Here is a 24,890-nt window from a genome sequence, read left to right as displayed (position 1 = left end):
CTGATGCTTCTACTACTACTAAAACAGAATGTTTGATTGTTAAGTAGACTTTGTGACTGTGTTCCTCTGTTAGAAAGTTGCAAGAAAGCCTACAGTAAACTTTTAGTGTGCTGTGGCACTGCAAAACAGCTACTTCCATGTGGTAAAAGCAGCTTCACAACAAAAAAGTCAACGAGACATTGATTTTATGTCACAGATTTTGTGTTTCTTCTACTTTGTTACTGATTTTGTACTGGGCTATTTAATTTCTCCCGTTATTTCCTGCTGGCACAGTTACAGATTGGAAATTGTAGCTGGCTGACTCTGGGGCAGTAGTTGAGATTTCTCTCACTGGTTTTCAGTCCTGTGTAATGCTTGCTGCTCTGAAAGTACTATACATTCTGCATGGGAATCTAATTTATTTCACCTACTCTATGCATGTATTTATCCTTTCGCTATTAGAAATTTTCCGTTAGACTTTGAAGTCCAGGACTTTCCCCAAGAAAATATTTCCTAGCCTGTCAGATCTTAGTGAATCAAGATTGTCGTGCTATTTATTATAAAGCATATTTTACTTCATTTTCCCCCATGGCTTCCAGACAAATATTTCTGTGACTCCCTGAATACATCTCTTGTCACGCCGACTGGGATAGCTGTTTTCCTCTCTCTTTGCTCAGCTGAACAATATGTTCTTCTCCTTTAAGCATTTTAATAATGCTTGCTTCTTTTTAAACCATTCTCCCTGTTTGCCCACATGTTTACACTCCAAGCAGGAAACAAGCATCCCAGGTGGAGTCAAAAGAAGCGGTGGTTTCCATGCTGTGGTGCACAGTTAATGTGTTAGCGCACCTTTCTGTGTCAGAGCGCCAGCAGAAGCCACAGAGGAGCTCCCGTGCCAGCCACAGGGAGCTGTGCCATAATCTCTGCTGTTAGAGCTGATGGGAAGGTCAATTGCTTTCTTAAGTGCTGACCACAAACTCATTTAGACAGGTTTTGTAAATCCAGGGATTCCTGTACTGAGATCTTCCTGGGACCAACCCCCTGCCCACTTCCCTTCGAATAAATCTGCATGAGTAAGGTTGCTTTAATTTGCCAAATCTCTGGTTTTGTTCCAGTTTGGGGTGTTCAAAGCCAGGCAACTCTGGTTTACATTTACTCTGCCATGGGCAGAGCAGAGCCAAACCAACACAGTGTTTCTGACAGTCCCCTTCAGAAATACTGACAGGTAGCAAAATTGTAGGAAAACAACCACAGCACTGAAGGAAACTTCAAAACACAGGAGCAGAGGCATACTGGAAAGGGGAGAGCCTTAATATGCAAGTAAAATGTAATGACTGCTTCTAAAATGACTGTGAAATGTTGACCCTGAGATAAACTCAGTTGGTTAGAGTATGCTGCTAATTAATGTCAAGATTGTGAGTTTGATCCCCTGTATGGCCCATCTCTTTCACTTAAGAGTTGAACTTGGTGATTCCTGTGAGTGTCTTCCAACTCAGAATACTCTGTGATTCTATATTGAAATTTGACACTGAGGAAAGTGACCAAGACTCCAGTTGATGAATTTGCTGATAGCAAACAAGTGAAATACTATCAACCACATGAGAACAACAGGTCCTTCCCAGCGAGGAGCTGACCCCTTGCTAGACCCTTTCCTCTTGACTTCCAGCTGTAACAGCTCGCCTTCCAAGAGGAAAGAGCTGCTGTTGGGCTGAGCTGCAGTGTTGGCACTGCTACCTGTGTCAGTGTGACAAGGTGCCATGGCAGTGCTTTTGCAAAGTCAGGCCCCGAGCAGGGAGCAGGCTAAGGTGTTTCTTGGACAATACATGGCAGGGAGGGAGGGAATTTATATAGGAATTGTATAACTACATTAAGGGGTATAAGATGCATGGGCAGACTAGCAAAGTAGGTGGTTTGTGTACACGAGGGCAACAACTAACTCAGTAGGGTAACCATTCCAGAAAATACCTTGCTGTACTCAGGCACGTGGAAAGGGCACACACAGCACTGATTCAACTGGCTGTGCTCCTGTGTGTCACTCCTTGGTAGGTTTATCATGCAGTTTTGGTTTGGTTTCCCTCTTCAGTCCTCAGAGACTGATTCCTGTTGTGATGATTTAACACACACCTTACAATATAACAGCTCAAGAGAGTGGATTGAAAGATTTATGTTGCTGATCCTGCAACAAATGCATCAAGTGCCAAATGTGCTTTCAATAACTTCCTGCGTCATGCTGAGATAGTTGTTGAAAGACGAGGACAGCTCAGAGTCCTACCTGGGCATGAGTTTAATCCACTGTCTTTCAGTGGCAGCCTGTTTCCATTTTGCAGCTTTGCTCCTCCACAGCTGTTGAAGCAGTTTAAATAAGCCCCACTCCAGTATTTGGACATTGACCTGTTTTGCTTGTTTGTTTAGGGAAACTGCAGCGTAACTGAGCCACAGTCAGGAGCTATAAACAAACTTTGACTGCAGAGTGTGTGTTGAGTTCAGATTTCACCTTCACTAAAGTCTCTGCTTTCTGGAGGAGCACAGACACTCTGCAGAGTATCTTAGCACAGTGCACACCAAATTGTCTTCAGTAAAACACAACTAGAAGACCCCATATAATATGTAGGGTCTTTTTTTTCTTTTTCCTTTTTTTTTTTTTTGCTTTGTTTTGGGTTTCTGTTTGGCTTTTATTACAGTTGGTTTGTTTTGGGTTTTTTTATTGTTGTTGTTTTATTTTTTTTTCTTAAAAATTATGTGATTAACTTACAATCATGTTATATTAATGCACTTCAATATTAGGATGCTTCATACCTCTATAATACATAAAGCTGACGTGAACAGATTGGCCTATGGTCTCATTTATTACTACAAATCCAAAGCAACTCACTTGTAAACAGCACTCCATCAATGTCCCTAATAATTAATTTGTCCTATGGCAGGTTTCTGTTCTTTACACATGAAAGTGCAAGTCATCTGCTTTATTTGGAATTCTTTGCTAAGGCTGTAAATATTTAAATTTATCTAAATATTGTAGGATATAAGTTCTGTTCTATTGATATTTTAGTCTGAACAGAAGGACCTGAGCTGAAAATGTAATATAAAGTTTATAATCTCTAGTTTAAACTATTAAAGGGAGTCCAATCAAAGTTGGCCAAGAAAATATGATGATATCAATTCTGTGGTCTGTTGCAAATAAGTGGCAAATGTAACTGACTGGGTAACATCAATGCCAGGAAATGACCACCACCAATTGTACAAAGTTAGCAATAACTTTCAGACATAAGTCTTTCAGGAACTTGTGGAGGCTTCTTATGACTTGGAGGAGCTTTCAACGGGGAGATGCCTGCTTGGACAAATTGACAAATCTTTAAAACTATATGTTTGCACCAGTAAATTCATTAAGAGACATTTTTCCTAAAGAGCTTCCCTGCAGGGGGCTATTATACATGCTCCAGCCTGAAACTTGATCTGGCCAGAGAATGGAAATTGTGTTTCACAGACAATTTTGAGATTTTGAAATTTGTTTTCATTCCAATTCAAAACAAAACCTCAAAATGTTGAAATTCTCCACAAAGGAAAATTCCATAAAAATAAATAGTTTTGGCTTATTTAGATCATTATAATTTTTAAAAATGCATGTATGATAAAAAATAAAAACCCCAAACCTAAAATTTTTATTTAAATAATTATTGGCATTTTTTTCTCAGAATTGGTAAAATAATAGTTTCAAAAAGCATTTTGTTTGTGACAGAATGACATTTTTGGAGGAAAGCTGCTCCATTAGTTAATTCTCCATCTGAAGTTCATTACTGTTCCTATTGCCACATCATCCAGACCTTTTGCTGTAATAGAAAAACTCTACAAATACTCTGGTGCTAGAACCACGGTCTGTAATGCTGCTGAATTTGGGCTTCTTGTTGCACATTTGTGCTATGGCAAGACCTAGAAGGTCCACATGGATGTCTGTGTTTCTTTGGCAAGTTGCGAGCAGGAAGGAAAGAGAATAGGGCTCTCAAGGCTTGCAGTTTCTCTTGCTACCATTGGTCACCCAAACACAAGAAATCCTCTCCCTGGAAGGGGAACCAGCAAAGAAACCAGCACTTGGCATCAACACTGGCTCATTCCATTGGAAGGAAGTGATCCATGGAAAGAAATGTACCCCTTCTCTGTCACTAGTAGGGCAAAGTCCTTCGTGAACAGATTTTAGAACACTTTGACAAATATCAGTGTCAACAGCCTGTATCCCACAGCTCAAAAGAGGCAGTGGTGACATCCTTTCAATGCCTCTGCTGGATTTTAGACTTGTACTGTTCCAGGGTTATCTGAACAGAAGAGAATCTTGTTTTTCATCCATGTCCAAGAATGAACTATTTGACACCATGAACAGGTGGAGGATGTATCACTAACTGAAAACTACCCAAAGAGGAGCTTTAGACAATACCATAAATGTTGGCCATACTGCATTGCATCAGTACAGCAGCACATGAGAGAGGGACAATAAGGCTTGCTCTGTATTCAGGGCAAAGGCAGTAAGAGCAAGTGCACACCTACCTATACTGGCTGTCCTTTCACCTCTCCTAAGGGAACCTGGATGAAAAGGATGAGACTAAAAGACTTCCACCACTTTACTTCTGATAAGCAAAACATATGTGGTATGTGTTGCTAGCAATGGCAGTGGCAGGTGAAGAGGTTACTGGATGGCAAACCTGGTCACACAGGTCTGGTGAGATTCTTGCCCTGCGTGCTGTGCCCAATGAGAAGGAGCAGTGTTTGAGTCCCTACTGTATGTACACAAAGCCAGGATGTTGTCTGCAAGTGGGACATTTGGGCTTGGAGTATAATTCTGGGCTATGTTTTTCTCCTTGGGGTATTTCTGAGCTGCAGTCAGTGTGCTTTCCACTAGAAAGTGACATGTAGGAGCCTCCCTCTCTTGTTGAAAACTTGGTAGAATGTCTGTACAATAGTATGGTCACCAAGCTATGTCTAAACCTAATTGATTGCATGTGGGGGTTGATTGCTTTAATATAAAGAACTGAATGCAATGAAGACCTGACAGAGGTTGTGGAGAAGATCAAAGAAGGTCAGATAAAGGCCCAAATGTAGCTTTAGTGAGAGCAATTGTAAATTCTAATTCCTTCAGTGAAGGGGCTCTTGCCAGCTCCAAGTTGGAGCTGTGATCCTTCATTGGGAGTGTGGATATAGACCTCAACAAGGACCCATGTGTGACAGCCATGTCCATCCTCTCCTGGAAGCATGATGGTCCAGGCAGCTGCATTTTTTCATCTTCATCTGGGACCAATAACTCAGTGTGAAGAGCTCAAAAGGCTTCAGTCCTCTGGGAAACAAAAATCTCTCTTGAGAAATTTATAAATTAAATGTCTTAAATAATTGTCAGAAACTCCATAAAAGCGTCAGGAAAGAGGCATCAACCTTCCTGGTAACACTGCCACCCTCCCATCTCCCAAAAAGTCATAACCACTGCAGAGCTGTTACCGTCACGTTGTGCCCACACGCAACAGCCCCCTTGAAGGCCAGAAATCCACTCTATTGTAAACAGGAACCATTACAGTTAAATACCAAAACCCTCAGTGCCTTGCACAGGATCTCTCTTATCTTCAGAGCCCACCAGCACAAAGCTGCAGGGCACAGCTGCACCAGTTCTGGTCCATCAGGCATAGACCTTTTTGGGGAATAGGCTCAATGGGATTTTGGGAGAATATTTTCATTAAGGTGAGATAGGTTTCTAGGCAAAAAGAAATGCCATGAATTGATTTAACCATTAGCTATTTGTATCAGCTGTTCTTTGTCGGTTTACTGCTGTCTCAAAGCATATAAAACATCTCTGCTTAGTGTTCAGAAGCAGTGAGTGTTGCTGAGTCTGGAACAAGGATGGGTTTGGTGTTTCAGTGCAGACCTTCAGCAATCATCATGAAGCAGAGCAAAACCTCAGCCTTTGCTGGGAGCACAGCCAGGAGAGGCTGCACTTACCTGGCCAAGGGCTTCTACAAGATCCAAGAAGGTTTCACAAGGCTCAGTCTGTGCAATGAGAGATACAAGACAGAGCTTCTTAGACATTCCCATTAAGCACTCACAAGGCAAAGGATGAATTCCAATACTTAGGTTTGGTCTTCAATTAAATTTTTGCCACCATAGCTACAATGGTCAGGAAGAGAAAGGTAGTGCACCTCTAAGCAACACAGCTATGCTGGCAGGAAGTCTTGTGTGTATAGCCAAGTCTCCTTCTTTGTGTTGTGCACCCCTCTAGCAGACTGGGGATGGCACAGGAGCCCTCTCCATCATGGTTGGCTGAAGCTGTTCTTTCCAGATTGGCATCTTCAAGCTTCCAGGATCTCCCTAACCAAGACAAGGCAAGGAGAAGGTACTGAACTGAAAACTGGAATTGCACTGGGCACCCTCAGAAGGGAACTTGCTTGCAACTCTGCTCCAACCTTGCCAGCAGTCCCCAGTGAGGCTGTAAAGAAGTAAGGGCAAGAATCTTACCAGACATCAGGTTCTATCTCCACCAGATTTCCAAATGCTTTTGGAGCTCTTGCCATCCATACAAAGGGCTCTGTGACTTGGCCGGACAGCTTAAAATTCATCTTCCCTGATGAGCTCTGGATGAATTATCCTATTCTATTACATGTACAAGGAGTTCCTGAGATATGCCTAAACACAAGCCCTGTAATTATGGTGCACGTGGTAGCAAATTAGAGCAAACTGAGCTGAAGTGCCATACCAAGGTATTAGATGACACTGCATTGCATGCTTGCTTTCTGCTGCTGCCTGGTCAGAGAGGGCGCTGCCACAAAGTGAAAAGCTTGGCAGCACATGGGGAGGGCAGCTGGCTGGTCAGAGTGTCTACAACCCTGCCCAAAGCCCCTCAAGGTTCAGGGAGATAAAGTTTGGATGGACTGGGGTCATTTAAGCACAAGCAGCCCTGACTGAAATCATGAGCACATTCTAAAGCCTTTAATTTCCTTATAAAACAGAGTGTATTTAGGCACCTGTAAAAGGGCTATGCCCACTTGGCACTCACCAGCCTGCCACGGCTCATTAAGGGCCTACCTGGACTCCTGGCAGAGGCCAGGACTGGTATCAAGCACTCCAGAAATTCCTCTCTAGCTCCAATTCTGTTTGTTTTATCATCTTTGCAGAACAAGTCATCCAAAAGTCACTTTCTGAAGGGCCCCATATTAAAAAACACCAAACACTCCATGGCGCTAAGTAGTGACTCAAATCAGAACTAATTTCCCCCAGGATGCTTGGGGAAGTTGAGGTGCTGTGGCTGGAGTGTCCCTGTGACCCGTGCTTGTGACTTTGAATAGCTTTGACCTTCTCAGCACAGAGATGCCAGTGCCTCCTAAGTGCTGAGAGAGAAGTCCATTCTGAACAGAATCCATGGATTTGTGAGCCATTTTTTCAATTAGCGTTTCATTAAATAGCCAATGAGTGCTGTGATTAGCTTGATTAGGACTAGAATGGAGGGGAAGGTGTGGGATATTGAGGAATCTGCTCTGGTTTAAGTGGGGGCTGTTGTCCTGCAGGGACGGAAGCTGCAGTTCAGGACTCCCTTGGGGCTGGCCAGGATGAATGCACTAGTTGCTGCTGTCTCTGCACAAGGTACAGACTCTCTCATCACATCCCCAAAGGCAGCCCTTTGCTACAAGCAGGCAGGTCATGACGGACTGATGTTCATATAGAGCATATGGAAGAGGCTGGAAGAAACCTGGTGAGAACAGGAGATTCTTGCTTTTTATAGTGGGGCTAGAGGAGCCTGAGCCACTACCATAGAGCTTTTGGCTGTGGTGTCCCCTTGCAAATGAGCAGGGACAGGCACCTTCCGATCAGTCACAGGAACTGCAAAGTGTCCCAGTGATACTCATCCTCCCCAGCTTCTACCTGCTGCCATCAAACCCCTGCATCCATCCTGCCTGTGTCCTTGGCACACCCACAAGGCTGCCTCCAACTCCCAGGGGAGAAATTGAAGTCCCAGTTGTCATGCTGCCTGATGAGGAAAGAGGGTGAAATCTCCACCCGGGAGCTTGGACAAATGCCTTCCAAAGTGTGGCCATGGAAACCTGCCCTGTGTGCTGGGGTGCTCCGGGCACCGAGCAAGGGAGCTGAGCACTCAGCTGGCACCTCGGTGCTGCTGCCCCTGGGGTGGCCCAGGTCTCTGCAAGAGATACAGCTCCTCCAGAGCCACTGAATCAAGTCAGTTCCCATTGAGCAAATTTTACTTCTTTCATCACAAAATATTACCGTAACGAAAAGCTGTTCAGCTGATGCTTCATGTACCCCATGGACTGCTGCAAAGTCCAGTTAAATTAAGAAATTGTGAGCTCAAGTCCTGGTCCAGAGGAAGCAGCAATTACATATCCATTGTCTGATTGCTGCTTTTTTGCAGCAGGCATGACTCCTTGACATTAGGCCTATGGAGTCTGCCCGTTAATAGTAGTTTTACATGGTCAAGAGGTTACAGCAGTAAGGAATGTTAGTAAAAATGTCTCTGTGGAGTTTAAACAACCAGTATTTTAGGCAGGGCTTGGTGGGTTACTGCCCCTGCACAAACAACTAGAATGTGAGAGTCTGGGCTGGGAAATACTTAAACTGTTTGGAAAAACTTGTTTTGTGCAGCTTGAGAGTGTCCCTGGAGGCTGTGGCCCGATGCCATGACTCCTGGTAAAGGCTGGGCTGCAGTAACAATGAAGCTTTTATGGGGAAGCTGGAGTACAATCAGAAACTTTTCAGTCCCAAGGGATTATGGGGAGGGGAGTTCCTGGGTTCAAGATGTCTGGCACAGTATGCACATTTCCACCAGGATTTGGGGGTGTTCTATGGCATGCAAGGTATGCAAATTGCTAAATGTGTTTTCAATTTTGCTGTGTCGTGCTGTCTTTGTTGGGTGATCATTTTGTCTTCAGTGTGGCCAGAAGACAAGATGGGTTCATAGCATGAGAGAAGTGCATTTGTCTCCCAAGCAATATTGACCCATGAAGAGCTTGTCTCTCTGATTGCCAAGCATGCTCCTGTCTTGGGTGGCTGCAGGCTATTCACTGGTTAACATTCTGCACCACAAAGTGTCCTGAACTGAAAGGTGCCATTGATGGGCCCCCTTGCCAGAGTGCTCAGGAGACTGCACATAGAAAGTGGATCCTTATTGCTATGGCTTAACCCTCATCCTCTGCATGCAGTTGTCAGCAAGAGCTCTGGCAAGTCACCGAAGGATCCTCTCCATCAGTGCTAGAGCATCAATTCAGATTTTCTTTGAAGGCATCACACTGCTGCTGATTAGTTTAAGGACTTTGTTACAGAACAGAAGGCAGATCCTGTTTGATACAGACCTTCATTACTACTGGTGTTAGCTGCTAGAAAAGAAAGAGCAGGATGGACCCTAAAATGAAAGGAGAAGATAAGGGGCTGCTCCTGAGGGCTCAACTAACACAGCTACCATACATCCATTCCAGCACTGGGTTTGGGAACATTAAATCTGATCCAATGCCCATTGAAATCAGTTAAAAGATTCCCATAGACTTCAGTAGACCTTGGAAAGGACCATCCAGAGGCTGAGGTAGCCCAGCACGCATGAGCAGTGAGGTAGGTCCCTGTGAGCAGTGTGGGGGTTGGCTGTGCCCTGTGCCCAGCACATGCTCCACACTTGCCAGGGCAGCCCAGGGCTGGGCAAACTCTTGTTCCCCTGGGCAGAGGAAACAAGCCTGGGAGTGGAAAGCTATGTAGTAAATATCTTTTTTTTTTTTTTTAGATTACAGAAATGTAGGTACTAAGCTGAGACTGCCCAAAGATTACAGGATGCAATGTTTTTATTGCTGCTGTCTTTCCTTTCTCTGGACTCTGAAGGAAGGGAACCAGTGACAAGGGGCTGGCTTGCTGATGGAGTTCCTCTTCCAAGGCCCCTTTATCTCCATTTTATGCATCTTCCCCCATCACTTGCTGAGGTTTAACCTCAGGCTTGCCTCCAGTTTGGAAACACAGAATGGCCTTTAATGACAGCAGCACAAACAAAACCCTGTAAAGGCAGGATTTGCGATTTACATGGGGTTAATTACCACAACAAGCATGTTTATTCACTTCTCTAATAAATTCTTAAGACAGGAACAAGTACTAGCTTGACCAGATTCATCAGTGCATACGTTCTTCTTGTAGCCATTTTTGCAAATCTGTATGTGCAGGATAGAAAGATACAAAGTGTCTCCCTTTATTCGGGCAGTAACTCACGAGCTGTGTGTTCTTTTCTGCCTGAAATGGCATTTACTTCGGATCTGTTATAAAATAAACTTTATCATTACTTTTGATGACCTTTTCTTTTTTTCTAAAGGAAATGAGTAGAACATAAATCTGTATTAACTATGGCAGTGTGATCTACTTGCCACAGGAGGAGTGTGAGGTCTGTGTTTGCTACTCCTAAACCAGTAAGACCTGATCATTATATTCATGAGGTTCAAAACCTGCAGTGACAGGTGCTGGTATGAAGCTGTGTATCTGTGAGGGTCCTACAAAGTCCATCATTTGCTTAAATATTACTGATGATGACAAGCAAGATTCAAATTGAATTAGTGGCTTGGTTTCACCATTCTGATTTACGGAAGAGGCAACTGAAGCAGAGAGGTGACCAGCAGCCTCTGGTTTTAGGTGATGGATCACTTGAATGTCTCTATGGTGACCAATATTGTCAAATACTGCCTCCAATTCAATTGCATTCTGAGATACACAGGTGGCAAATAAGTTTTGTTCAACTGTTGATTCAGCTCAGCTTCAGCCACCTTCTAGGTTTTCAGTGGCCACACGTGTGCAGTTGAGTGTGGTGTCCCTGGTTTCCTGGAAAAGTATTTGCAATGGCTCAGCACTGCCCCAGATGGGCCCCGTCCACCATTCCTTAGGAATTTGTTTCAGACAGAACATTTCATACAATGCTGAAGATTCCATCACCTTGGCTGGGAGGAAGCTGTTTGTGTTAGTGAGCAGAGGTAATGTGAGACAAGGCAAGCTCTACTTTAGAACACACATTGTGCCATTGATGTACACAGTACAGTAAATAGAAAAAACAAAGAATCCACTGTGGTATTCACCCTCACCACAAATGCATTAGCAAAATAGGATTATTTGCAATCCAATAAAATAGCACTGCTTTTAGGCAGAAACCCTGGGTGTTCAGTGAAGTGTGCTCCTCAACTTTTCTTACCATTTATCGACCCAACACATTCCTCCCCAATTTTTTTTAATGCCTTCCATTAATAGTTAAGAAAAACCTAGGGAAAACAAACACTCTATTCCTGATTGTTTATTCACCAGTCTCTTAGGAACCATAATTACATCTCCCAGGAATTGTGTGTTTTATCATACTGTATATCTTAAAGAGCCACTTTAGGTAAAATAACAAGGAGTGCCTTATGAAGGAAAATTGGATTCATTTTAAGACTTTTTTAACCCTCCAAAGAATGGCTCTTTGTTTACTTCTTTAGTGCATGTGGCAACTTGCCCAAGTAAATACTATGCTGCATAAATACCAGAGATTGGTATTTATGATATTACATAAACATACTCTGAATAATGACTCATTGTAGCACTGAAGAAGAACACGAGCAACATACATTGCAGTCAGTGCACTATTCCTCATCACAGCATGAAGTGGCACTGAGGCCTTGTAGGAAAAACTGCCACTGAGAATGCAGAGGAGAAGTCCAATAAATTGTTTAGCACATCTGAGTTTACTAAACAGAAGAGAAAACAGCCAAAACAGGGACATGCTGAGGGTAAGAAATGCAGGGGGTTAGTCATCAATTTGCAGGGGTGAGGAATCGCTGATTAGGTGTATTTTGGGGTTGATTGGCAAAAGTTTTATCGTTCTTTAAACTAAAAACTCATCCAGTGCCTTCATACTGTTACAGCAAGGGCTGAGCCCTCAGTTCATGCTCCTGACCCACAGTAATACAGCTCTACTTATGGCAATAAGATGGCAATACGATACCAGTTTTTCACTCATGGAGCCATGTTTTTAGATGACTTTATTTCTCAGAATCTTAGTTTATCCAGCTACAGTTTTATTAAACATTTACCTGCACTTCAGCAAAATTCTGTGCATGCAAGGAGTTGTGTGAACAAACATGCCCCCATGCCACATTTTGCATTACTGCCAAATGACGTGGCTCCCCTGCTGCATGGGCTTCAGACCTGAGAAATTAAAACCCTAAAGGGAAGATGTCTATGCCAAACCAGTGGGTTACTAACAAACTTTATTTTTCAAATCCATGGTTGCAGCCTGTCTCATCCAAACAGCAAAAAGACCCACCTCGAATCCTCAAATCTAAGTATTTGATCCCCCTCTTTGAAAAGGATGATAAAATTGCTACCTATAATAATGCACTAGCCTAAAAACATGATTTTTTCCTCCTTCCCTGAAGCAGTCACAGCCCTTTAGAAACAGCAGAGAAATCCCAAAGGCAGAGCATATCCACAAAGTGGGTGGTTGATGCTCCTAAAACGCAGAAGTTTGGGGGTGTGCTATGCTAGAACCACCCTACTCCATGAATGCAGGTTGGCATGTTGTGACAGGGGGGTGGCTCCTTGTGTTTGCTGTGGTTTATCCTCAGCAATAGACATTTCCTCCCTAGGTGTGAATAAAAGGATGAATTGAGGAACACCCCTGCTCCCCCTGCTCTCTCACCTGAGGAGATGCCATTGGATGTTCCCACTGGCCTAAGAAAGTTCATGGGCTTATGGAAACTACTGCATTACTACATAGTTAGTAGCTGTTTATTGTGATTATTAAACTGTACCTAATTACTTTAATATCTTTCTTGGTTTTCCTTCTTTAGTCAAACACACTGGGTTTAAGTAAAGGTGTGTTTTGATGTTGGCCTGGGTGCCATGTGCTGTTCCATCACATACATAAGGTGAGTGGAACAGTAATTGATTTTTTTTCCCTTGTGCTTCACAGTTTTTGTACAAAATAGGAGGTGACAGAGGAGATGGAGAATAGAAGGCTGCTGATCTGCAAGGAGCAATGTTTAGAGGATGTGTCCTGGGCCAGGACCTGAATGCCTGGCAATAGTTTGCTGAGGCTGTGCTAGTAAGTCTGGGAATGGCTGTGAAGGCTCTCTGTGCCATTGTGGAGGACAGAGGATTTATGCCAGGGCCACTTGCAGACAGCTGCCTGAAGCACTGCAGGTCCAGGCAGAAAGCTACACTTTCAAGGTTTGTTCTTATTTTCTGTTTTCCCAGAAGAAAATGGAGCAGTAATGTATACCAGCAAAGTTGAGAGAAAAGAAATATGGGCAAATTTCAATCACAGTTTTATCCTTAAATCAGCAGCATTGCCCAAAGCCTCCAGTTTTATGGTGTTCATGCTCTTCAAATATGTACCTGGATATCATGCTAAGACTTCCCTCCTTTATTTGGATTTTGAAGCCATGTCTCACTACCAGGTATCTCAAGAACATATTGAGACCTGTCCCAGGAAACTTTAATCTGAATTCTTTCCTCATAGTGTTTGGGGTCTTCTCTTCTCAGTTCCTGGGAGATGAGATGGCAGACTGAGGTCAGCACCAGATCTCCATAACAAGCAAACACCATCCAAGCCCCACAGAAGTCAGTGGTTTTGACTCAGGCCCAGAGATACTAGAAAATAACAAAGAGGACAGAAAGAAATAGCTTGGTCAGCTTTGAGGGGTTATTCCTCCTGTCTTTTAAAAGGAATAAATATATGGGGTTTGTTATGAATTTGTCTGAGAAGTTGCTTGCACTGCCAGTCAGCCATGCCATAGCAATGTGCCCGTGTGGTGAAGGCAGAGTTTACAGGCTGAAACGTCCTTTTTCAGTGTAGTTCATGGAAGGCACTATGAGTCACCAGTCTTGTCTCTAATGCCCTGGTCTGCTCAGCATAAAAGCATTAACACACTTAGCATAAGCAGGAGGATCACACTAACAAAGAGCGATAGCACTGCTTAAGTAGTTAAGTAGGTTATTTATTCATTTAAATGTATGCGGATCAAGATGTGATCTCAAGCAGCTGCCAAACCTCTGATTAGTTTGTAACTTTTATTCTGTCCTGTCTCGTTCTTTTGTTCTGCACAAAAGATGCAGACACCACTTCACTGATGATTGCCTTGGAAATGCAGCCTCTGTAGCACCTACCAAAGAGCAAAACAGGCAAGAGGCTGCATTCCATTATTTCTGCATGAGTAAACTGCACACTCATGATCTCAGAGCTCACTGTACCTGTAGAAATGCACAACAAAAATACTGTTCTAGTCAAAATGCACATATGTGGGCCTAGTCCACAGGCACAACTTAGAATTCAGAATTTAGAATTTCTGACCCTTTTCAGAAGTTCAGCTGCCTAAACAAGGCCATTATGTTTTGGCTCCTTGCCCTAATTATTGCTGCACAAATGAGTGTCCATGTGATGGCAGAACGTAGAGGATGAGGCAAAGTCAGCACACAACATTCAGAGAAATGGCTTGGACGAGGGTTTTATAACTTGAAGATGGTTTGGTGGCCTCTCAGTGGTGTTCCTTCCTTTACCACTCCTCCCACATACAAACAAAGCAAATTCTATTTCCCGATTTCACCTCTTGTTGTTTATACAACAACTGGCATATTTTCAGCTATTTTTTCAAAGAATTTTGTATTATTTTATTTTGAAAGCAAAACAATAAATAAATCTGTAAACCAGACAAAGTCAAGTGTTAAATGAAGTTGTCTGACAGGCAGAGAGTTTACATTCAGTTACCAAAGCAAGAGACTCCTCTCTTTCTTGGTCAGTTCAGTATCAGATTTTTGGGGTCTTGAAAAATATAACCTCTGTGCACAAAAAGATATATGTCCCTTGCATCTCAGCTATCTGAGGAGTAAGAATGGTTCATGTTAAGGATTTTCCACTCCATAGTTCATGTTTGTTCAAAAAATGTTTAAAGATTCTCATGTCAAAGGGATGTATGGAGCACATTCACAAATGTATTATATGAAGACACATAGCTATCTTCACATAGCTATAGATGTATACAGACAGAAAAAAATCCAAAATTATTTATTTAAATTTTATACAGTTCTACATGGATTTAAGTCACATTAAAATTAAAAATTGCATTTTAATTCTACAGTTCAGTAAATAACCAGTAAGGCATATTCTGCCAGCACTGCAGTGTTACCTGAGGAGCTGAGAGTCACCCCAGACAAAAGTGGTGGCTACAGAGGAAGCACTGATAAGTGACATGGCACAGAGGTGGAAACTCTGCACATATGAACACGGATCCTTCCCCAAACACATGGGAACTCCTCTTTCTTGCCTTCTGTCTCTGGAGCCAGAGGGCAGGAGTGTCACCACTCCTGCCACCCACTGCCTGAAAGCAAGGAGGGGCAGGGAGGGCACAGGTCAACATTCAGGTTTTGCAGTGGCATCACCAGCTGTCACCTGCCCTATTCCAGCTGGCACAGGAGCCACAAACCACAAGTGCTTTCATGCTCAGCATACCCCTGTTCTGGCTGGCCCCTTGCATTCAGCAGTCCAAGGAGCCTCATCCACCTCATCCCCCACAGCTCACTTAGAACACTTGGCCCTGGCTTTTCACCTCTTGGCTTCTTTTCTTTCAGCAGATATCTGCATGGATGTAGGGATCAGAGTGTCTCAGACTGGCTGCAGGTGAATAAAAAATGCACAAGAAAAGCTCACTGAGAAAACACAGACTGGTGACTGTGTTGTCTGTTTTATGTACATACATCACTTTTCCTGGCATTTCTCCTAACTGCTGGGCTGTGGTAGGATTGTGGTCTTGAATTTCTAAATAGAAATAGGCTGAAAAAATTACTTTTCAACTCAAGGCTGTGCAGCCTGTCCTTTCATATGCAGATATCTGTGAAATGACATATGTACATTTTAGCATAAGCCCTCTACCCTAAAGGCATATGAATGTGTATTTTCCCACTCCACAGAAGCTTCTGTTTCTTTGCACCATTAAGGATTTGCCCCACGTCTATCATGCAGCTGACCTGTCCAACTTCAATCCATGGTAAGCAATTTACTGCAGAGTATCTGAAGAAAAGCTCAGTGCAAAAAGTACTTGGCTACTCAGGAGCTCTACAAGAGATGTGGTGTCAGAGAAGTCTAACAGCAGTCACAGGTAATAAACTGGATAGTAAGCTGGATAATAAACTACAGTGACATGCTGAATAGTTGATACAGTTGATGTTGCTGAAAATACCAGAACATACAGCCTTTGCACAGCTGTCCTCAGTAGTTAGGTGCTACATCATGAAATGCCACAAATATCAGTGCATTTAAGGGCAACATATTTAGTGTACTTATGTGTATTATCCACAGAATATTTTCTATAAAATCAACAGTATAGCAGAGTTTATCTTAGGAAAAAACCCAACAAACCTCAGTATTCGTGTCAGATACCTTCAAGTGAATCACTAGTCATTCCTGCTCACTGAAAAGGTTAACTGATTTTTCCCTATCACCAAAGGCTCTAAACTGAACCTATCATCTGAAGAAAACATGCAGTGCACTCTCTTCATTTGCATCAGTGTGCTAAGAAGGATTCTGCAATTGGATCTTATCTAATTAGATGATTAATTACATTGCTGCATGAATGTAAATAGAATTCAAATCCATCTTCCATCCCTGCATTTGGCTCTGAAGGAGTTTTTACTACTTTACTCCTGTAACCTTAACTATCTCTTTTAAAGAAAACTGAGATCAGCCTCATTGATGATACTGTGTGAGTCAGAGACATGTCAGAGACTAGAAGGGTGATAGCTCTGCTCCTGGAACCACAGGCATCCAACTAGTATTATTTATGTACCAGCGACAGAGGAACATGCTCAGACTTGAAGGACTAGTGCTGACCTTCTCTTGCTAATCATTTATACACTCCTTGTTTTGAGGGCTCCACCTTAAGGTTTCTCATGACTCACTTTCTCTCAGCAGTGAACAAATAAATCCTGAAGGACACTGTACACTTCCAAGTGTGTAACCTGCCCCTACAGACTCGCCTTGTTCTCCACAGCAGAAGCTCTCCAGGCAGCAGTGCTATTTACTGTGGTGTGACCTCAGAGCCACAGGACTTAGAGAGCTGAGAGGATGGTGGTGCTCACGTTGGTTTAGGCTTCTCCTGATAAATGACAACCCAACACTCTCACGAGTGCTATGAGGAAGGGATAAGGTTCCTCTCCTTTCTGGGGACAGGGAAGTTGGACATTTATAGTTCACACTCCAAAGAGGGAACAAATGCTCAGATAGATACCTTGACCATAATCAAAGGCTTATTGAAGTGAGGTGAAACCTGATTATATGTCATAAGCCTGTGTATATATTATAATATGACATATATGGCATATATAATATCTGCAATATAATATACATGATGTTATTGTATATTCACAGTTCTACCTTGACTATAGAGTATACATTCAGTTGGTATTATGTATGTATGTATACCCATATATACATGTGCAGATACATATGTGTGTGTATTTATAAACACACATATTTAAAACAATTTTTGTTCATTGTACATGGCTGAAAGCTCTTAAGGTAACTCACTGAGTGGGCACTGGCAGACATTTTTTGTATCTGAAGGAAATAATAAATTGAGGAGACCTACTTCTGGGTTGTTCAGACCAAAACACCTCATGCAGGACACTCAGCTGCCAAGGATGCTGCTGGTTACTCTTATCCTCTCTATAGTGACTGGTTCATCTGCTGAGTGGGGCTGCTAGTCCTGACACCCCCACTTCCCTGGCACTGTTTTTGGAAGAAATGAGGAGCAAGTACTTGCAAATGCTGTGGACATACAGAGTGTACGAGGGTGAATATTAATGAATAGCATATCATGGAATATAGCAAAATGGAAAAGCACCAATATTGCCATTAATGAGACATGCAGCAATTCACAAACGTGACAATGAGCTTGAGAAACTTAGTGGAAGCAGAGATGAGAGGAGAGGACAAAGGTACAAGAGGGTGCATGGAGATTCTGTCTTGCCTTTGTCCTTCCCTCGTGTAGCTCTTCCTCAGGAGGCACTGCAGGGAAGCAGGGTGGGTGGGGAGGAACTCCCTGCTGAAGGCTCTCTCCAAAGAGAAAGCTTATCTGCCTGGAGCAGGGTTGGCTTGGCTATGAGGTCAGAGGTAGAAGGAAGGAAGGAACATCTTTTGGCTTATGTTCAGCAGAGGCTGAGGGACTGGAGCCTAATTGTAGGGGCTTGCAATAGGCCAGAATGGGTGGGGGACACATCAAAATGTCAATTGAAAGAAAGAGGGAGACGTGATCTAACATACTAAGAGCATTGCCACCCTCATGGTCCCTGGCTGAGGCACATCTAATGGGATGGAGCTTCACCACAGCAGTCACAAGGGAGCAATGATAAAAACAGGGCACTATGGGTTGGTCCAGCATGAGGAAGTAACTTAAACTGCAGGGCTGTGATGCAGAGAAGGATGTGGTTCTTCTAATTCCTTCCCTGTGTCCCATTGTTTCCTTTCCAGGCACACACAAAATCTTCTTCTGCCCCTCCCAGCTCAGCTTTTCTCCTCTCTTTGGCTTTTTGTCCCACCCTTATTGTAGAGCCCAGCTCACCAGTACCCATCCCCAGTGCAAGTAGGGACTTGCCCATATTGAGTTAAATTGGCTTTCTTTTGGCTATTTCTCCCTATCTGGGACCCATATGCTGAGTAAAACAATTGTAAATGGGGTTAGTTCAGAACTTTGGCATGGGGCAGAGGGAGGCAGGGCCAGGAATGGATTCTTCAGGAAAGGTTGTATCTCACAGCTGTGCCCATTAGTTGAGCTGGGCAGACTCATTTTCATGAATTTACAGAGCCTAGTCACACCAAAAGCTGCACATTGGACCCCAGGCTGTGAGTCTGCTCCCTATCAGCCAGGAAGGTGCTAGAAAGATCTGGGAGTCAGGAGCACACAGTCAGATCTTGCCAGCATGGGATATAAAGGACATGACCTGTCCAGCCTCTGGCTTTTAGAGCCAAACTCTTCCTGGCTTCAGAGGATGGTTTATGTGTGTGTAAGGAACCATGGCAAGGTCAGGGCTAGATTGCTTCACTTCATCAAAACATGAATTCATACGTTCATCCTAGAGCAAGGCTTGTGCAACAAAATTTAATGGACTAACATAAAAGCTGGGAAGCAGAATGCACTGCAGTGTCACTGGAAAAATGCACCAACAGCCTCACAGGGAAGAAATACACAGATGAATGTAGTCAGATTAATCAGAGATTTTTCTTCTTGTCACAGACATGACCTAAAGTCTTTCCTTTGCATGCTGAAGATACCACCTTTGACATTGAGATGTAGTAGAACTGCATCTTTAAATGGAAGTTCCCAGCCGATCTGCCAGGCTCTGCAAACAGGTAAATTTATGGTTTTTCAGGTACAAACACGTATGATTTGTGGTCCAGAGGAGGATGTGATTCTTTCCATTTGTTCTCCCTGTCCTCTTCTAAGCCTTCCAAAGCACACATGAACATGGCCCAGCAAAGTAATCTTCCCAGGTCTGGTAAACAATATTGTACTTGAGTACCAGCACCAAAAATTAGTAAAACCCCCAAAAGCACAGGCCATTAATCATTCTGCAAAATACCAGGTTAGCTTCACTGGTATAACTCAAGTCTCCCAGCTGTAAGCCTTATTCTCATTTCTGCTGCTGAATCTTTTGTTGCTCACACTAGTTTAAAACTCTGTAAACATTGAACAGTGTGTAAGCTGGGAAAATTCCTCTCTCCAAGTTGGAAATGCATTTTCCCCTAATGATTCTTGCACCAAAAAAAGGCAGTGTTCTCCCTGGAAATGGACCTGATTTTAAGTACTTGTTCACAGTATTATTGCTCAGGGGCTGTAAACAGGGTGAATTTGGCTACTATCTAGGGTTTTTACCTGTAGGAATAGTATAAAACATCTGTGTGCCAGGTGTGAGAGGGAGATGCAGAAACTGCTGCATGCACAATAATATTTATGAAATCACGTGCTTAGTTATTTCAATACCTGCCTGGGAATATGATATGGTTTTGTTTGTTTCCTCCATTCAAGGGTCCTAAGATCCCTTGTAGACCAAACTGGTGTGGGGGAGTAATGTTTCTATTAGATTAACTGATAGATTAACAAACATATATAAATAAACAAACATATAGAAATAAACATATATAAATAAATAAACATATATAAATAAAAACACATATAAATAAACAAACATATATAAATAAACAAACATATATGGGGTCACAAAGATCTGTTTCTATTCTAAAGAAATCTGCAACAGAAGCAGCAATTGGGCTAAGTGGTGCTGTGGGTTCAGGTAACCTGTGCCATGTGCTTTGCTTCTCCAAGGGTACAGAGGAGGCAGCCAGTGTCCCATTGCTGCTCCAGCGAGGAAGGCTGAAGCTCTGAGAGGTGGTTTGGCTTTCTGAAGGTTATGTGCCAGTTTTGAGAGACTGAGCAAGCCCTGATCCAGGAGTCCCAGTCTTTGCTAAGTCCATAAAATCGCATTTTCCTTCTTGCAGTCAGTATTGTCTCAGCAATAGTTTTGATTGCTCTTGTATAAAGCCTTTTTTTTTTTTATTTAGAGATGCTAATGTTGGCATATAGGTATTTTTGACCTTCTCCAGAAAATTTAAATTTCTCTGAAAAGGGAATTAAGCAAGGAAGATTTACTACAGTTTTAAAAATCCATCACTTCAACGCCCAGCCCCAAAGGAATGCTTTGTGATCCAAGATATCATTGCCTGTCATTGCATTGGCAATTGTTCCTCAGTCAAAGTTTCCCCATATTTCTTCCTAGGATATTAACACAGATATAATCATCAGTTAAAACATCTAGAGTGATAAAACTTGCTTCTAAAAATGGATTGACTGGAAGGGACATCAAGTTATTTATCTTGCATTTTTTGCAGTGCTTTTTTTAAGCATTAATAATTAACTGTGTTATTGGATTTGCCTCCCCTCAACTAACAGGGACAAAATTTGGAACTGTTTCACATTGGTCTTGGGAGAACAAGAATGGGATATCTTGTTCATTCATTCACTGTAAACACATTTTTATTTCCAGGTAACCTCTTCATCTGGCTGTTTGCCCTTCTGCCTCCCTGGCTGTGTGTTGTTAACCTAGAGATCATTGGAGATAGTTGCAAGGTGGCTCAAACTTTACCAACCTCAAGCTGAGTTAATGGAAGCAAATGACACTTTTCCCAGCTTTCTCAACAGGATTGCTGCTCACCATTACCACGGCTGTGACATTAAACCACAAACCAAAACACTTCCATGCTCTGGAGTTCTCCAAGGTCTCCAGAGCCATGGCTGTGATGGCCGAGGCCATTGCTTGGTGGCACCAAGCTGATGAAAAGCCACCAGTCATTATTGCTGTGTCCAGATGCACCAGAAGTCAGATGTGAACATGTGTGACTGTCTCCATGGGCCCAACAAGAAATATGAATGAGTTTCGTGCAGTTGTGTGGCTTGGCAACAGCCACACATCAGAGGTCTGTGGCCCTCCTTCTAGCAAAGCATGGGATGCCCCTTAAATTCACTGGACAGTTGCAATCCCAGCCAAGACAAGACTTTTGAGCGCCAGATGTATTTTAGAAATATGGGTTTCACATTATTAGTTATCCCAAACTTATGGCGTGCTATGGACAGTCCTAAAGGACAGGTAGAGCCTCCTCTGTCACTGCCCTCTCTGAGTACACAAAGCTTTAACGTGTCAGGATCAGGCCCTGGCACTGCCCCTGTCACAGTATCCAAAGTTCTCCCAAGCAGCAGAGCAGGGCTCCTTTGCACAGGCTTGCACTGAAGTCATGGAGCAGGATGATCCTTCATGTCATTTCAAGGGCCATTTTTATTTCTAAGGAACCTGATGTGGCAGTGGCTGTTCCTTAGAAAACAAGCTTTTTCTTTGCAGTTTAGTTGAAGTAATTCTGGATGTAGGTGCACAGCTGACTTCTGTATCAAAGAACACACATGATCTGCTGCAAGCAGGAGGCTGCCCTGTCAGTGCTGCTGCCCAGTGCAGCTAGGGCTGGATCACTTGCATTCTGGCACATCCCCATCCTCAGCCTCACAGCAGCAGGTCTGTCCTGGGGTACTTTGTGTCAACCCAGCTTCCTTCAGCCACTTCCGAACCGTTTGCAGGCCCAGTGTTTTCCTGGGGAAGATGGTCTCACAGCACCTCGGCAGTGTCCCCCCTGAGTCAGGCATCCCCTGGCCACTCACCTGGGCCGCTGGGCGATTCCTGGCAGAGGTGACTCAGGGCAGGGAACCCTGCAAGGGCCCTGGCACATGCCTGCACTGAACCACTGCCTACAGACTCTGCCCAGCTCGCCCTTCCTGCCGCCTTTCCCCCAGGGTCCTAACTCCCAACTTTGTTGCTCTATAAACATAATAACAATAATTATTCTCTCATTGGATGCATAGCCATCTTCTTTGTTTGCAGGCTTAGATAAATATCATTCAAATCATGGAGTCTGATTCATGAGTCAAGACAGTGGCAGCCCTCCAAAACCTCCTTGCCCGTGGAGAGTGTGTTTGTGTGAGAGGGAAAAAGAGTTTCACTGTGTGAAGAGTAAGAAACTGGAAGCCAAGTGAATTAAATACAAAGAAGATAATTATGTGTAATTCATTTACTGACTAATGATTGCACCTGGTCCAGAGGTTTGTGAATTCATTTGACTCTGCAAGGTTCTCAAAAACAATCTCACTGCTACAAGATAAAAGCTAGGCTGACTTCTTAACAGACCAGTGTTTACATTGGTGTTATTGTAAGATTCTGCCTTTTGGGCTCATTTTGCATTTTATCTCATGATGATTCACTTTTCCTGGGTTCATCTGGTGTCTCTTTGACAGTTCAGTTGGTCAGTGCAGGTCGAGGTTGGGTGTCACCACAGACTGAAACAATCACTCTGCTCCTGAAAGCCTCACAGTGTCACTGGACATGGTACTTTTCTCCTATCTGCTGCAGTCAAACATTGCCACAGAGATCGTGACTTTGGCAGGGGACCAGCAGGTCACAAACCCCCCTTTTCCCAGTTCTGGGGTCTTCAGCAAATGGGCACTCTCCATGGTGTCACCCAGTTGTCACCACAGCCTGATGCCATCAGCACCTTCTAGACAGACACCAGCAGGCAGTACCAACCTGTTAATGCCTGGGTGGATTTCAGGTTGAAGCCCCAAAGACAAAGCCTATAATGGGGTGGCAAAGCTTGTGCTAACCCAGTGAAACCCATCAGCAGTGTCTCAGTGTTGATGTCACCCTCAAGACCACAGCCTGTGTGACACCCCTCCTGCCTGGCCCTCCCTGACCCCAGTGCTCTGGGCATGCAGGGCCTGGGCACTGCACTGTCCCAGAGTGGAGGTGTGAGCCATGCTGGACAAAGCTGCCCAAGGCCTTGCTCAGTGCTGCCAAGAAGCAGAAGTGCTACCCAAGGTGATGTTTCACCAAGTGGCGGAAACAGAAGAGCTTTTGCAGTTGTGTTCCCCATACAATTGCTAGACATAAGCTGGATCCCCTCTTCCACTCACCCCCCTCCAAATGGAACTATACACTCAGTTAATTGCTCAGGTCCTCTGTGATGTTGTTTTGTCGAATCCACACACTGGGCCATCATGTAACTGGTAAACCATTTTTAAAATCAGTCAGCTGAAGCACAGGGTGCATGAAAAGCAAATGCACAGCATCTGAGCACAGTGCAGGCACTGGATGAGTGTACTTTTTTATGAGGTGCAGTTTAAGACTGACTTTGGGAAGGGAACAAAACAACAGGATCATGTTTTTAAAGGAATAACAAGCAAAAGGAGAAGATATTTTATAGTTTGAATAATAAATGATGAGATGATCATCAATAAGCTGATCACACTAACATACACTTTCTAGCATTACTTGTCACTGAGTGTTTGCTCAAGTGTCACAGGGCGAAGCTGATCTCGTGGCTGCCAGTGAAACAGCTGCAGTGTTGCTGTAACTCCCACTGCTGCAAGAACACCTGCTCACAGGTGTCTGCTTGGAGCTGCACCAGCCTCATGCCTGGTGATGGAGGGAACCACCTGAGCTCACCCCCACCCAGGGGTCCCTCTGCATGGCACCCAATCCCTGTGGGCCACTCACAGCAGCAGAGGTGTCACTTTCTGCAGCCGTGGCAGCCAGACAGTGAAAACAGCAGCAACAAAAACCAGTAACCCTCTGCTCTGCTGTTTCTGATTTGAGCAATTTGTAATGAGAAAAGCCCAAACCAGCTCATCTCGTTCATTGACTAAAATGCAGTCAGCATGCATTTTAATGTTGAGCCTGTGCAATCCTTTTCCGATGAAGATCTGGCAAGCCAGGACAGATTGCAGGCCGTGAGATACTTGCAGTGTGATAGTGTTTTACCTGTAGGTGGATCCTCATTTTAGATAGCGAGATGCAGAGCCAATGAGCCTGATTCACTGCTGCATTACTCCAGTTTTTCAGTGGAATAACACCACTGAATCATCAGCAAAGTTGAAATAACAAATGATAAAGTGGGAGCATTGTGTTGAAGTTTGCATGAGTGCGTGGAAATTACTAACTCCTTCTTGCAGAACCATCAACCCATATGGATATTTTTCAGTTCAAAATGTAACAAATATATGACAATGTGCCTAGACTAAAGTTTTACATGTTAAAAAATAATTAAAATCTAATGTAACAGCTAGCATTGGACACCCTCAGTATGTCTATGTGGTAATTAATTTTTTTCATTCAGAAAAAGAGGACTTCTGAGAAAAGACCTTCAACATCTCAGGAAAATTACAATTTTTTTTTATGCACTTCAGTTCTGTGCACCAGCTGGGCCCTGTGTAAAGGTTAGAAATACAACAAACTAAAAACCTAGTCCTGGTTTCTTTTTGATTTATGCAGACACTCACTGAGCAATTGAAAACAACTGA

The 24,890-nt window shown here is 43.4% G+C and overlaps 1 long non-coding RNA gene across 2 annotated transcripts in view; it reads left to right on the top strand.

The window, feature by feature from the left end:
* LOC139677648 (uncharacterized) overlaps positions 1-23,238 on the top strand; it is a 63,395-nt gene extending 40,157 nt beyond the window's left edge. For both annotated transcript variants that reach the window (XR_011698890.1, XR_011698889.1), the window contains 3 exons: positions 15,913-15,989; positions 19,233-19,348; positions 21,040-23,238. This is a non-coding gene — a long non-coding RNA (uncharacterized lncRNA). The remainder of the gene's footprint in view (positions 1-15,912; positions 15,990-19,232; positions 19,349-21,039) is intronic.
* Positions 23,239-24,890: the final 1,652 nt, after the last annotated feature.

The sequence above is a fragment of the Pithys albifrons genome, chromosome 12 (genome assembly GCF_047495875.1).
Source record: "Pithys albifrons albifrons isolate INPA30051 chromosome 12, PitAlb_v1, whole genome shotgun sequence".
NCBI lineage: Eukaryota > Metazoa > Chordata > Aves > Passeriformes > Thamnophilidae > Pithys > Pithys albifrons.
This window is presented reverse-complemented; position numbering and strand designations above follow the sequence as displayed.